The following is a 14,943-nucleotide window of genomic DNA, read 5'->3' on the forward strand; positions in this document are numbered from 1 at the left end:
GAGGATCCGGGGGATCCTCGTTAAAGGAGAGGTACTATTAGAATCTGTTTAGTTTGTGACTATCCGCCATTTTTTTGTGGAGTTCTGGCAGCTGGTCTTTTTCCTCTGGTGCTGGGTTTGTCTTGGGTCAGGTGTTTGTATCACTCTTTATTAACCTGCCTCCCAGTCCTTGCTAGACAACAGTGTTAATCTGCTTGAGCTCTAGCTTGGTGCTTTGCTTTGTGTGGGTGTTATTTGTGCAGTGCTGGTACCTCTGGTTCTGCTAGCCTTAGTTTTTGTTTTCTATTGGTTTCTGCAGCCTTGTCTGTGTTTTCTATTAGGAGATGACCTCTTTTTGTACCCAGTCCTTAGTTCTTTTAGGGAACCCCTTCCCCTTGTCTATAGGTCTTCACTCAAGATTAACCTAGGATCGTTGGTGGGTCTATTTGCAAGGAATGGGTCGCCCACTCCATCGTAGGGTTTCAGCCTAGTCATAGTGCAGGGTCAGTTTTCCCCCTTCTACCTTAGTCCTGTGTTAAAATACCACGAAAAAATGGTGTACTGGTCCAAAAGATAATATAAATACAAACTTTATTAGAATATAAATACACAAAAGGTCAAAAGTGACAGTAAAGGGTTAAAATCGGCTACACAGCCGTGATTGCATGGTGAGGGAATGTCACTTTTGACCTTTTGTGTATTTATATTCTAATAAAGTTTGTATTTATATTATCTTTCGGACCAGTACACCATTTTTTCGTGCTTCTTATAAATATGGTAAAATGAGGTTGTTTTATTATTTCCTCAGAAGCTATATATGTTTTCCATGCTTCTATCTTAGTCCTGTGTTGCAGATCCGTAACACAAACTAATAGTACAAGACACCGAAGAGTCCAGCAAGCACAAACAGAACTACCAACTGGTAGTCCCACACAGTGCAAATTCCAGCCACTTCAAAATGGACTGCCGACTGGTACTATCGTACACCGAAAGCATCCAGCCACCTCCAACAGGACTGCCGACCAATAGTACCACACATGAAGACTCCAGCCATCTGAAACCGGACTGCCATGTGGTACAACCATAAAATGAAGAGTCCAGCCACCTAAAACAGGACTGCTGACTGGTACTACCACACACCGAAGAGTACAGTTACCTCAAAAAGGACTGCTGACTGGTACTACCACACACCGAAGTGTCCAGCCACCTCAAACGTGACTGCCGACTAATAGTACCACACTCCAAAGAGTACAGCCACCTTAAACAAGATTGCCGACTGATACTACTACACACTGAAGTGTCCAGTCACCTCAAATAGGACAGCTGACTAATAGTAGCACACATCAAAGAGTCCAGCAACCTAAAACAGGCCTCCTGACTTGTACTACCACACACCGAAGAGTACAGCCACCTCAAACAGGACTACCGACTGGCACTACCACACACTGAAGCGTACAGCCACCTCAAACAAGACTGGTGACTGGTTATATCACTCACTGAAGTGTCCAGCAACCTCAAACAGGACTGCTGACTAGTAGTACCACATACCAAAAAGTCCAGACACCTAAAATAGGACTGCTGGCTGGTACCACCATACAACGAAGAGTACTGCCACCTCAAACAGGACTGCTAACTGGTACTACCATACACCGAAGAGTACAACCACTTCAAACAGGACTCTTAACTAATATTACAAGACACCGAAGAGTCCAGAAACCATAAACAGAACTACCAACTGGTAGTACCACACTTCGCAGAGTCCAGCCACTTCAAATAGCATCGATGAGTGGTACCATCACACATCGAAGAGTGCAACCACCTCAAACTGGTCTAACTAGTAGTACCTCGCTTCAAACAATCCAGTTGGCTGAAACAAGTCTGGGAAGCATGACTTCTGCAACTGCAGAGTACTGGTTCTCAATAATTATTAATCTATTGGATGGCCTTACCTAAATCTGAGTAGGGAAAATTGACCTCTGGTCAGGTTTGCCTGGTTATGTCTGCCACAAAGGCCAAATAACATACTACAATTGTCTTACACTACCAATTGATGTCTGACTCCCAGAAGATGGATATTGCCAACATTCACTCTGTCCAATTATAATAGCTACATGTGGCTAGCATAAGAGACTTGAACCTGAGAGTCCAAGAAGTAGTGAACAATCTCCCCATGTTTCCACCTCCACCAGGGGGCATCTCATCATACCAGGCCACTATGCTACATCTCCACCCTACCGGACACTTGCTTGTCCTTCATGGTGGGGATAGCCCTGTTGGCATGGTTAGCTGATAGGGACAATTACATTTCATCAGAGCAGCTGTTGTACCCCACTCTCAGGCTGAGTGGAAGTATGCGTGATGTTAATCACAGCTGAAGCTGTCTCTTCCCCTTCTTATGTATTTGTGTTTTTCTCCTTAGAGCTGAATGAAGCCGCTGTGTGGATTTTCAGTCCAAGTCTCTAATCCTTGGGCCTGAAATCTGCTCCAACAATGTGAAGCTGGCGACCCACTCAGACTTCAGGAAATGGGTAGTGTGCCAGGACCGCACATTGGACTTCTTTGTTTCGTATTAATTGCTTGGATAACATGGTAATTTATTATTGAGCAAAAGAAGCACCACAGGACACCAGGCAACAGAAAACGGGGGAAGATACAGCCCAAGACACACCACCGTGTCTCTACGTGGGGCACAGGGAACAAAGGGAAACAATTGCTTTCTGATTAGGAATGAATGAACCCACCAGGTTTGGTAAATACAGCAACATCTGCCAAATCTATAGATGGCATCAAGCAGACCACACGGATAAGACTCAGAAAGTGAAAGGATGAGAAGTCTCCAGGCACGGTGATAACAGACACGGCTGCCAAGACAAGACCTCTGAGAGCTCCTCTTTGCAGCGACCTGGGAATGTCTACAGTCTGCAGTTTTTCTTTTGATACTGGACCCCAGGGGGAGCTATTCTGTTTAAGGTTCATTCTGGTCAATTATGAAAACAGACAGAATGGTGTGCACTCTGGAAATATTGAGAACTTGTGCGAACCTCCTAAACATCGGCATAAATACAGTTAAGTCCATATATATTTGGACAGAGACAACATTTTTCTAATTTCGGTTATAGACATTACCACAATGAATTTTAAACAAAACAATTCAGATGCAGTTGAAGTTCAGACTTTCAGCTTTCATTTGAGGGTATCCACATTAAAATTGGATGAAGGGTTTAGGAGTTTCAGCTCCTTAACATGTGCCACCCTGTTTTAAAAGGGACCAAAAGTAATTGGACAGATTAAATAATTTTAAATAAAATGTTCATTTCTAGTACTTGGTTGAAAACTTTTTGTTGGCAATGACTGCCTGAAGTCTCAAACTCATGGACAACACTACACGCTGTGTTTCCTCCTTTTTGATGCTCTGCCAGGCCTTCACTGCGGTGGTTTTCAGTTGCTGTTTGTTTGTGGGCCTTTCTGTCTGAAGTTTAGTCTTTAACAAGTGAAATGCATGCTCAATTGGGTTGAGATCAGGTGACTGACTTGGCCTTTCAAGAATATTCCACTTCTTTGCTTTAATAAACTCCTGGGTTGCTTTGGCTTTATGTTTTGGGTCATTGTCCATCTGTAGTATGAAACGACGACCAATCCATTTTGCTGCATTTGGCTGGATCTGAGCACACAGTATGGCTCTGAATGCCTCAGAATTCATTCGGCTGCTTCTGTCCTGTGTCACATCATCAATAAACACTAGTGACCCAGTGCCACTGGCAGCCTTGCATGCCCAAGCCATCACACTGCCTCCGCCGTGTTTTACAGATGATGTGGTATGCTTTGGATCATGAGCTGTACCACGCCTTCGCCATACTTTTCTCTTTCCATCATTCTGGTAGAGGTTGATCTTGGTTTCATCTGTCCAAAGAATGTTCTTCCAGAACTGTGCTGGCTTTTTTAGATATTTTTTAGCAAAGTCCAGTCTAGCCTTTTTATTCTTGATGCTTATGAGTGGCTTATGAGTGGCTTGAACCCTCTGTATTTACTTTCATGCAGTCTTCTCTTTATGGTAGATTTGGATATTGATAGGCCGACCTCCTGGAGAGTGTTGTTCACTTGGTTGGCTGTTGTGAAGGGGTTTCTCTTCACCATGGAGATTATTCTGCGATCATCCACCACTGTTGTCTTCCGTGGGCGCCCAGGTCTTTTTGCATTGATGAGTTCACCATTGCTTTCTTTCTTTCTCAGGATGTACCAAACTGTAGATTTTGCCACTCCTAATATTGTAGCAATTTCTCGGATGGGTTTTTTTCTGTTTTCGCAGCTTAAGGATGGCTTGTTTCACCTGCATGGAGAGCTCCTTTGACCACATGTTTACTTAACAGCAAAACCTTCCGAATGCAAGCACCACACCTCAAATCAACTCCAGGCCTTTTATCTGCTTAATTGAGATTTGACATAACGAAGGGATTGCCCACACCTGTCCATGAAATAGCCTTGGAGTCAATTGTCCAATTACTTTTGGTCCCTTTAAAAAAAGGGTGGCACATGTTAAGGAGCTGAAACTCCCAAACCCTTCATCCAATTTTAATGTGGATACCCTCAAATGAAAGCTGAAAGTCTGAACTTCAACTGCATCTGAATTGTTTTGTTTAAAATTCATTGTGGTAATGTCTATAACCAAAATTAGAAAAATGTTGTCTCTGTCCAAATATATATGGACTTAACTGTATATAAGAAAGTCCTCATTACTGACTGATCTCTTTTCCCTGCAGGTTGTCTCCCCATTAACATATATACTGGGGGCACATGCTGGGAGTTATTGAGTGTTCAATTTCAGATAATATTCCCAAAGTTTTTCACCCTACATACGAACAGGGCTGACACATGGTGGACTGGATGGTTGTCTGCGTTAAAAGATATGTTCAGTTGGATCCATTTTCAATGGGCTTATCACAAACCTATGAGGGGTCCAGCTGCTTGCCCTCCAGCAGTCAGCTTGTTGGATGATTTACCTGCCAACTCTGGCTTTCCGGTTACGATAGGTGAAGCCTTGTTCTGGAATAAGATTTTGGAATCTGCATTTGCATTTTTTATAGAAAGAAAAATCATTGCTGGAAAAGTCGAGAACACAAGTCATTGTATTCTCTTAGGGTAAAACACTGGAATGGAACCATAAAAGGTGTGACCATGCCAACGCAAGCAGAACCAATATGAGCATGTCTACAGCCTGACACCACTTGCCCGTACTATCCACCCTCCCCGACCATCTGCAGCTCCATATACCGCATCTACGCCCTCTCGTACCGCCGCTACCACCCTAAGGATGGCATGACAGACGCTGCAGAGACGATGGGAGGTTCAGTCCTGTACACAGCTGGGAAAGCATCACTTTCTCCTAGTTTAATAGATCAGAATGGAACTTAATGATTATGTGACCCCCGGAGGAGGAAACATGGGCAGGCAGGCAGGTGGCATTGCCAGGGTACACATGTGTGCCCATCCACAGTTTTCATGAGCCTCAAGATCTGCACATATTGCTGCAAAAGCTTTTCTTGCCTCCTCCGCAGACATAGCCTCTGTTTTTTTCTGATTATACCGCAACTCTGACCATTTTACCAGACTAAATATCTGTGAGGGCAGAGGAGTATAACTCTCATCATGTGCAGATGCAGTGTCCATGAGCAGATACAAATATATACAGCCAAAATTCAGTATAAGTGGTACTGTGCAGTGTATATACAGAATAACACAGATACTGATAATTACACGTAATATACAGGAGAAGTGGTACTGTGCAGTGTATATATACAGGACAGGAGGAGAGGTACTGTGCAGTGTATATATACAGGACAGGAGGAGTGGTACTGTGCAGTGTATATATACAGGACAGGAGGAGTGGTACTGTGCAGTGTATATATACAGGACAGGAGGAGAGGTACTGTGCAGTGTATATATACAGGACAGGAGGAGTGGTACTGTGCAGTGTATATATACAGGACAGGAGGAGTGGTACTGTGCAGTGTATGTATACAGGACAGGAGGAGTGGTACTGTGCAGTGTATATATACAGGACAGGAGGAGAGGTACTGTGCAGTGTATATATACAGGACAGGAGGAGTGGTACTGTGCAGTGTATATATACAGGACAGGATGAGTGGTACTGTGCAGTGTATATATACACAGGAGGAGTGGTACTGTGCAGTGTATATATACAGGACAGGAGGAGTGGTACTGTGCAGTGTATATATACAGGACAGGAGGAGTGGTACTGTGCAGTGTATATATACAGGACAGGATGAGTGGTACTGTGCAGTGTATATATACACAGGAGGAGTGGTACTGTGCAGTGTATATATACAGGACAGGAGGAGTGGTACTGTGCAGTGTATATATACAGGACAGGAGGAGTGGTACTGTGCAGTGTATATATACAGGACAGGAGGAGTGGTACTGTGCAGTGTATATATACAGGAGAAGTGGTACTGTGCAGTGTATATATACAGGACAGGAGGATTGGTACTGTGCAGTGTATATATACAGGACAGGAGGAGTGGTACTGTGCAGTGTATATATACACAGGAGGAGTGGTACTGTGCAGTGTATATATACAGGACAGGAGGAGTGGTACTGTGCAGTGTATATATACAGGACAGGAGGAGTGGTACTGTGCAGTGTATATATACAGGACAGGAGGAGTGGTACTGTGCAGTGTATATATACAGGAGAAGTGGTACTGTGCAGTGTATATATACAGGACAGGAGGATTGGTACTGTGAAGTGTATATATACAGGACAGGAGGAGTGGTACTGTGCAGTGTGTATATACAGGACAGGAGGAGTGGTACTGTGCAGTGTATATATACAGGACAGGAGGAGGGGTACTGTGCAGTGTATATATACAGGACAGGAGAAGTGGTACTGTGCAGTGTATATATACAGGACAGGAGGAGTGGTACTGTGCAGTGTAAATATACAGGACAGGAGGAGTGGTACTGTGCAGTGTATATATACAGGAGAAGTGGTACTGTGCAGTGTATATATACAGGACAGGAGGATTGGTACTGTGCAGTGTATATATACAGGACAGGAGGAGTGGTACTGTGCAGTGTATATATACAGGACAGGAGGAGTGGTACTGTGCAGTGTATATATACAGGACAGGAGGAGTGGTACTGTGCAGTGTATATATACAGGAGAAGTGGTACTGTGCAGTGTATATATACAGGACAGGAGGATTGGTACTGTGCAGTGTATATATACAGGACAGTAGGAGTGGTACTGTGCAGTGTATATATACAGGACAGGAGGAGTGGTACTGTGCAGTGTATATATACAGGACAGGAGGAGTGGTACTGTGCAGTGTATATATACAGGACAGGAGGAGTGGTACTGTGCAGTGTCTATATACAGGACAGGATAAGTGGTACTGTGCAGTGTCTATATACAGGACAGGAGGAGTGGTACTGTGCAGTGTATATATACAGGACAGGAGGAGTGGTACTGTGCAGTGTATATATACAGGACAGGAGGAGTGGTACTGTGCAGTGTCTATATACAGGACAGGAGAAGTGGTACTGTGCAGTGTCTATATACAGGACAGGAGGAGTGGTACTGTGCAGTGTCTATATACAGGACAGGAGGAGTGGTACTGTGCAGTGTATATATACAGGACAGGAGGAGTGGTACTGTGCAGTGTATATATACAGGACAGGAGGAGTGGTACTGTGCAGTGTATATATACAGGACAGGAGGAGTGGTACGGTGCAGTGTATATATACAAGACAGGAGGAGTGGTACTGTGCAGTGTATATATACAGGACAGGAGGAGGAGTGGTACTGTGCAGTGTATATATACAGGAGCAGTGGTACTGTGCAGTGTCTATATACAGAACAGGAGGAGGAGTGGTACTGTGCAGGGTATATATACAGGAGGAGTTGTACTGTGCAGTGTCTATATACAGGACAGGAGGAGTGGTACTGTGCAGTGTATATATACAGGACAGGAGGAGTGGTACTGTGCAGTGTATATATACAGGACAGGAGAAGTGGTACTGTGCAGTGTATATATACAGGACAGGAGGAGTGGTACTGTGCAGTGTATATATACAGGACAGGAGGAGTGGTACTGTGCAGTGTATATATACAGGAGGAGTGGTACTGTGCAGTGTCTATGTACAGGACAGGATAAGTGGTACTGTGCAGTGTCTATATACAGGACAGGAGGAGTGGTACTGTGCAGTGTATATATACAGGACAGGAGGAGTGGTACTGTGCAGTGTATATATACAGGACAGGAGGAGTGGTACTGTGCAGTGTATATATACAGGAGGAGTGGTACTGTGCAGTGTCTATATACAGGACAGGAGAAGTGGTACTGTGCAGTGTCTATATACAGGACAGGAGGAGTGGTACTGTGCAGTGTCTATATACAGGACAGGAGGAGTGGTACTGTGCAGTGTATATATACAGGACAGGAGGAGTGGTACTGTGCAGTGTATATATAAAGGACAGGAGGAGTGGTACTGTGCAGTGTATATATACAGGACAGGAGGAGTGGTACGGTGCAGTGTATATATACAAGACAGGAGGAGTAGTACTGTGCAGTGTATATATACAGGACAGGAGGAGTGGTACTGTGCAGTGTATATATACAGGACAGGAGGAGGAGTGGTACTGTGCAGTGTATATATACAGGAGCAGTGGTACTGTGCAGTGTCTATATACAGGACAGGAGGAGGAGTGGTACTGTGCAGGGTGTATATACAGGAGGAGTTGTACTGTGCAGTGTCTATATACAGGACAGGAGGAGTGGTACTGTGCAGTGTATATATACAGGACAGGAGAAGTGGTACTGTGCAGTGTATATATACAGGACAGGAGGAGTGGTACTGTGCAGTGTATATATACAGGACAGGAGGAGTGGTACTGTGCAGTGTATATATACAGGACAGGAGGAGTGGTACTGTGCAGTGTATATACACGGGACATGAGAAGTGGTACTGTGCAGTGTATATATACAGGACAGGAGGAGTGGTACTGTGCAGTGTTTATATACAGGACAGGAGGAGGAGTGGTACTGTGCAGTGTATATATACAGGACGGGAGGAGGAGTGGTACTGTGCAGTGTATATATACAGGAGGAGTGGTACTGTGCAGTGTATATATACAGGACAGGAGGAGTGGTACTGTGCAGTTTATATATACAGGACAGGAGGAGTGGTACTGTGCAGTGTCTATATACAGGACAGGAGGAGGAGTGGTACTGTGCAGTGTATATATACAGGAGGAGTGGTACTGTGCAGTGTCTATTTACAGGACAGGAGGAGTGGTACTGTGCAGTGTATATATACAGGACAGGAGGAGTGGTACTGTGCAGTGTATATATACAGGACAGGAGGAGTGGTACTGTGCAGTGTATATATACTGGACAGGAGGAGGAGTGGTACTGTGCAGTGTATATATACAGGACAGGATGAGTGGTACTGTGCAGTGTATATATACAGGACAGTAGCAGTGGTACTGTGCAGTGTATATATATACAGGACAGGAGGAGTGGTACTGTGCAGTGTATATATACAGGACAGGAGAAGTGGTACTGTGCAGTGTATATATACAGGACAGGAGAAGTGGTACTGTGCAGTGTATATATACATGACAGGAGAAGCGGTACTGTGCAGTGTATATATACAGGACAGGAGGAGTGGTACTGTGCAGTGTATATATACAGGAGGAGTGGTACTGTGCAGTGTATATATACAGGACAGGAGGAGTGGTACTGTGCAGTGAATATATACAGGACAGGAGGAGTGATACTGTGCAGTGTATATATACAGGACAGGAGAAGTGGTACTGTGCAGTGTATATACTGTATGCAGGACAGGAGAAGTGGTGCTCTGCAGTGTATACAGGACAGGAGAAGTGGTACTGTGCAGTGTATATATACAGGACAGGAGGAGTGGTACTGTGCAGTGTATACATACAGGACAGGAGGAGTGGTACTGTGCAGTGTATATATATGTAGAGACCGCAGGTAAAGAAGGATGCAGGGACAAATGGGAGCCAGAAAGCAAACAGCGTTTTTAACTTTTCTTTTAACTTCCAACCAAAAATATAACAACAGTTTTCCACGCAGGGAACTTGAGTACAAGAATACAATATCACAGTAAATCCTAACCACTATATAGGAGGCCTGAACTATACCCGAAGAACGCGGCAGCGCCTCACTAATACCTCCCCTACTAAGGTAAAGTCAACAACGTTCACTTATCGGTGCTGTTTCAGCGATGTAGTCCCGGTGGTGAGGCTCCGTCAGCGACGTAGTCCTAGTGGTGAGGGAAGGCGGTGTCCTCCGACGTCGAGCCCAGGTGTAGATTCGAGTCCAGAATGTCTTTTGCGGTGCTGCGTTACCTCCCGCAGGCGGACGTTGATCCGGGGTAACCGTTTCCACGTCCAGAGAGGAGTCTTTTTGAGGAGAATTAGCAGAATTATCAGTATCAGTCACAGCTAAGAAAAACCCAGGAGGGTCCGGAGCACTCTGTGGCAAGATGCTCCCGGGGAGCGCGGTAATACTGTCCCTGAGCTGATCAGCACTACCCCTCTGCCTGGGGGGTCGCTGACGACGAATGCGCCTCTTTTTGGGGGCTCCAGTAATTGCCCGCAGTGTCTGTTGCACGTTTTCCCCCTGCTTCCAGCAAGTCTCACTGCGGCCTGCACACTCACAACAACTGCGCTGCAGTTTCCTCTCCTCAGAGATTTCCCGCACTTCTCTGCCCCTGCTTTCGCGCGTTTTGCTTTTTATCCTCTCCTCTCCCTGCGTCACTCTGCCTCCTGTCACATGAGCCTGGCTTCCCATGCACCCCTCAAATCCGTCCCCCGGAACCCCGACTCCCGGCAACAATGGTTCCACCCGTCTGCACAGCTCACCAGGTCCCTGTCCCCTACATTCCCCCACCCTGTATGCTCGCCAGTCCCTGGGCGAGGCCTTCGCACTGACAGGTCGCCCACCTGACGGATTGTTCCACACTTGGGTCTGTCTAGTGTGTAAGTCAGGACTGTAACGAGTTGGGGGTCTACCGGCAGTAGAACGTTCAGAACGTCGTGGCTCGGGTCCTTGTTTAGGGGGTGTTGGGGGAATGTCGTCAGCGGAAGGGTGACTGGTCAGGGGTAGTGTAGTAGTCGAGATAGGGGGAGTATTTTGACGCCGTTCTTCTTCTTCATCATCTTCTTCATCCCACCAATGGTTGTTGGGGGACTCAGTCGTAGGTGGCTCTTCCCTGATTGCGGATTCCGGGGTGTCCGAGTCAACAGAGCGACACAACCGGAGCATGTTGCGATGAAGAATGCGAGTACCTGTACTTCCGAGGGCCTCAGACTGCACTTCATATACAGGTCCATGCGGGTCTATACGGCGAAGCACCCGATAGGGTGTTTTTTCCCAACGATGGTCTAACTTGTTTTGCGGTCTTTGCTCTCGAACGAGTACTCGATCACCTGGCCGGAACTCTGGGGGTTTTGCTGTAGGGGTGCTCCGATGCTCCACTTCCCGAATTCGAGTGTGTACCAGTCGGTGTAAGGTCTGCAGCCGATGCCGATGATCACGCACCCACGAAGCCATCCCTGTTCGGGGGCCTTCTTCCTCCGAAGACAGTTCCAGATCTGTCATGCCTTTTCCTGGGCGCCCAAAGACCACTTCATACAGGGTGCGTCCTGTGACTTGATGAACTCTATTGTTGTAGACCCACACTAGGTCCGACACATACTCCGGCCAGCGGGCCTTCTGATCTTGTTCTAGCGCACGCAGCATTTGAAGCAAAGTCCGGTTAAACCGCTCACAAGCCCCATTTCCCTGGGGATGATACGGTGTGGTGCGTGACTTATCAATGCCGTAGAGGCGATGCAGCTCTTCCATGACTTTGCCCAAGAAACAGGCGCCTTGATCCGAATGTATTCGCCTCGGACAGCCGTAAACTTGAATAAAGTTCTTACAGATAGCGCTCGCCGCCGACTCAGCTGTCTGATCACGGGTAGGGGTGACTACCGCGAATTTTGAAAAATGATCTACCATAACGAGGCAGTGTTCGTAGCCTTGATGCGCTGCTCCAATGGTAATGTAGTCTATCATTAATACTTCAAAAGGGGCAGACGTCGTGATGCTCTGCACAGGCGCCCTTTCCTCCGGTGACTTGGTTAGCTCACATTGTCGACATTGTCTACAGGCAGTTTGTACTTCCGCAAGCAGCCGAGGATGATAGAACCGAGTTTGCAGCCACTTAAACGTCCTCTTCACTCCGAAGTGTGCCCCGGACTCATGAGCTTCTTTAGCAACTGCGGCCACCACGGGCCCTGGTAAGACCATCTGCCAGGTCGGCTCGGAATCTGCCTGAGCCATGGTTAAGTGGCATAAGAGCCCTTCCTGAAGAGTTAGGCGCTCCCACTGCCGCAGAAGAAGGTTCAGGTCTGACGGGAGAGTTTGTCCAGGGCTTCTCACGGGCAATAGACCATTCGTTATCCACTGTCGCAATGGAGCTAGTTCCTGGTCTTCCTGTTGCAGCCGTATCCATTCGTCCCGACTCTGAACCAACAGTCCTGTAGCCGTTCCGTTCCCGGTCTGTTCCCGGCTCACAGCCGTCCGAGTAGCGCCCCCGATGGCGTAGGGGATTTCTTCTCCCTCCAGCTCCTCATCTCGGTTAGTTCTTGGGGGGTTCTTCCGCAGACGAGATAATGCGTCAGCATGAACATTCTCCGCTCCTCGCTTGTAGAGGATACGGTATCTGTACTTGGCCATCCGGGCTACCCAACGCTGTTCCAGGGCACCCAATTTCGCATTTTCCAGATGTGCCAATGGGTTGTTATCCGTGCGTATCAGCACCTCGGAACCGGCCAGGTACTCAGCGAACCGCTCCGTCATAGCCCACACCACGGCCAGCAGCTCCACCTTGAAAGAACTGTAATTGTCCGGGTTCAACTCAGAGTCATGAAGAGACCGACTCGCATAGGCGATCACTCTCTCCCGCCCATCCTGAACCTGAGGCAACACAGCCCCCAATCCCTGAGAGCTGCCGTCGGTGTGTAGGATGAACGGTTGCGAAAAGTCCGCATAAGCCAACACCGGCGGCTCCATGAGAGCTGTCTTCAAGTCCCGGAACGCTGCTTCTTGTGGCTCCTGCCATTGTATCTTCTTTCCCCGTTCCTTGGGGGAGCTTCCTTTCAGCAGGACTTGTAGATTGTGAGAACGGCGAGCAATGTTCTTCACGAAGCGCCGGTAGTACCCAGCGAGGCCCAAGAACGCCCGTACATCCTTGGCGGTCTCCGGTGTGGGCCACTCCTGGATTGCGGCAATCTTCTCCTGCGATGGCCGGACTCCTTCGGCGGACACCACATGCCCCAGGTACTCGATCTGTTCCCGGAACAAGTGACACTTCTGGGGCTTCACCTTAAGCCCGTATTTCAGCAACCGGTCTAGTACCTGCTCCAGTCGGCACAGATGTTCCTCGAATGTTGGAGCATAGATGATGATGTCATCCAGATAAATGAGAGTGGCCTCGAAGTTCAAATCCCCCAGACACCGCTCCATTAATCGTTGGAAGGTGCCTGGAGCGTTGGCCAGCCCAAACGGCATTCGATTGAACTTGAATAGTCCCATGGGAAGGATAAACGCTGTCTTAGGACGATCTGCTTCTGTCATCGGGACCTGCCAGTATCCGCTGGCTAGGTCTAAGGTGGAAAAATATTTGGCCCGACCCAGCACGGAGAGAGACTCCTCGATACGGGGAAGTGGATAAGAGTCTCGGACGGTGCATGCATTTAGCTTACGATAGTCCACACAGAACCAGAGCGTGCCGTCCTTTTTCCGCACCAGCACGATCGGGGCAGCCCACGGGCTCTGACTCTCGCGGATCACTCCCTTTTGTAGCATCTGGCCTAACAACGTCTTTACTTCCTGGTACATCTGCGGGGGAATCTGTCTGTACCGCTCCCTGATGGGCACTGTATCTCCGGTCGGAATTCCATGTTCGATGGCCGTGGTACAGCCAAAATCATCTTCATGTTGTGCGAACACTTTAGCATAATGTCCAAGGAGTCGCTGCACTTGTGAGATCTGTGATGGATCCAGGCCCGACAATTCCGTCCGCATGTGCTCCAGAATAGTTTGACCCTTTCGAACCGCTATTGGCTCAGGATCCTGCGTAGACCGGACACTGACCATCCAGGGATCAGGGGAATCCACCGTTAACTGCAAAGTATCTGGAGGGGGCATCACTTCTAAAGGTCGTAACACTTTGGCCATCTCACTTCGGACCCATAGCACGACATCGTGTTCGTCCACATTCACACATCGCACTGGTACGACCCCATTTTTAACAGTAGCCAGGGATCGGGCCACCAGCAGTCCTGTGGGCAAAGGGGATGTAAAGGTGGGCTCAATCTGTACTTGTACTCCTTCTAGAGGGATGCGAGCTCGTATGGGCAGGGATATAACAGTCTGTCCTGGAGGGAACGTCACCTTTGCTGTCGGGGAAGTAATTACTCTCCCTAGTATGTCTCCCTCCTGACAGGTCTCTTGTACCCGGACTTCCCTCACTAACTGTCTGAACACGGAGCCCTGAGGTGTACTGGTCCCCCACTGATTGAGTGTCTCTTGCGTAGTCTCCCCTAACAGAAAACTGCCAAAATCTTTCAATACGTTCATCCCCAAGGTCACAGTATGTTGTGGGCCGGGATCTCCCCGTGTTAACACAACCCCCCGGCGGCCCAGGTCCTTCCCACATAAAGATATTTGCATCCAGGTGACCCCTTCCACTGGGATGGGCAGCTGATTGGCGGCCTGTAACCGAATTACGGGACCCCATTGGGGTCTGACTGTCAAAGGAAAGTGTTTTCTAAAATAAGCCTCGGGCATAGTCGTGACTTGGGACCCGGTGTCCACCAGACAACGGACAGCCCGCCCTTCAAACTCTGCCCAAACCAGGGGGCAGCTGG

Source organism: Ranitomeya variabilis, chromosome 1, assembly GCF_051348905.1.
Source record: "Ranitomeya variabilis isolate aRanVar5 chromosome 1, aRanVar5.hap1, whole genome shotgun sequence".
Classification (NCBI taxonomy): domain Eukaryota; kingdom Metazoa; phylum Chordata; class Amphibia; order Anura; family Dendrobatidae; genus Ranitomeya; species Ranitomeya variabilis.